Genomic DNA, 1,151 nt, shown 5'->3' with positions numbered 1-1,151 from the left:
CTCACTTCTCAAATTGTTCCTTTGTTTGGCACCCAAGAGGTTTCACAGCTTGGGATAACTACCATACCAATTTCAGATGAAGGGGCAGGGCATGAGAGTCTGTGAAGAGAGGTGTGGCAAAGGAGAATGGTCAGGTCAGATCTCAGGTTAGGAGATCGCCTAACAGATCAACTTTAAAAAAAAGTAAGTATGAACTTTGAGGATCTGGAAAATGATCCTCTAAAAAGTGTTCCCATCTGGTAACTTCTGGAAAGACTTTTTAAACCCCTGGATTATGCATTTTGCCACCCTAGCCTCTGGACCACGCCACGCTCATCCAGATGCCAGGAGAAAAGGGACGCCCTCTCGTCTCTACTCAGAATTTCTCCCAGGCAGAGTCCATAGCTCAGAAAAGTTGTTACTGTCTTCCCCTTCTTATTTATTACTCTTTGGTTGCAACCCTTGAGGGCTACTACATGTTCATCGAGACATCAAGGCCCCGGGAGCTGGGGGACCAAGCCCGTTTGGTGAGTCCCTTGTACAATGCCAGGGCTAAGTTCTACTGCGTCTCCTTTTTCTACCACATGTACGGGAAGCACATCGGCTCCCTCAACCTCTTGGTGCGGTCCCCGAACAAAGGGGCCCTGGACACACACGCCTGGTCTCTCAGTGGCAATAAGGGCAACGTATGGCAGCAGGCGCACGTGCCCATCAACCCAGCGGGCCCTTCCAGATTATTTTTGAGGGGGTGCGAGGCTCTGGCTACCTGGGGGCTATCGCCGTAGATGACGTCACACTGAAGAAGGGAGAGTGTCCCCGGAAGCAGATGGATCTCAACAAAGTGGTGGTGATGCCGGGCAGTGGAGCCCCCCGCCAGCCCCACCCACAGCTCTGGGGGCCCATGGTCATCTTCCTCTTGGCATCGCAGAGATGATGAGAGCTGCGTGGCTCCCCCACCCCGCCCCCGGCACACCAAAGTGTCCGCATCGTACCAAAGACTGACCCCCGCCAGCCGGGGTACCCAGGGGCAGGGCCGGCCTGCCAGGGAGGGGGCCTGCACTGGCTTCGAGGATGAGCAGAAAACAAGGACAGAGGCCCAGCGCTGAGGCCCTGGAGACAGTCGTTCGACACATGCATACACTCACTCACACACACACACAGATATATTAAAG

At 54.4% G+C, this 1,151-nt stretch overlaps 1 pseudogene; it reads left to right on the top strand.

Annotated features, from left to right (window-relative positions):
* Positions 1-320: 320 nt before the first annotated feature.
* LOC106005388 lies at positions 321-1,151 on the top strand (annotated as a pseudogene).

Source organism: Mustela putorius, unplaced genomic scaffold (assembly GCF_011764305.1).
Source record: "Mustela putorius furo isolate JIRA1106 unplaced genomic scaffold, ASM1176430v1.1 tig00003871_pilon_pilon_pilon, whole genome shotgun sequence".
Lineage (NCBI taxonomy): Eukaryota > Metazoa > Chordata > Mammalia > Carnivora > Mustelidae > Mustela > Mustela putorius.
The sequence above is the reverse complement of the archived record's forward strand: the minus strand, read 5'-3'. Positions and strand labels throughout refer to the sequence as shown.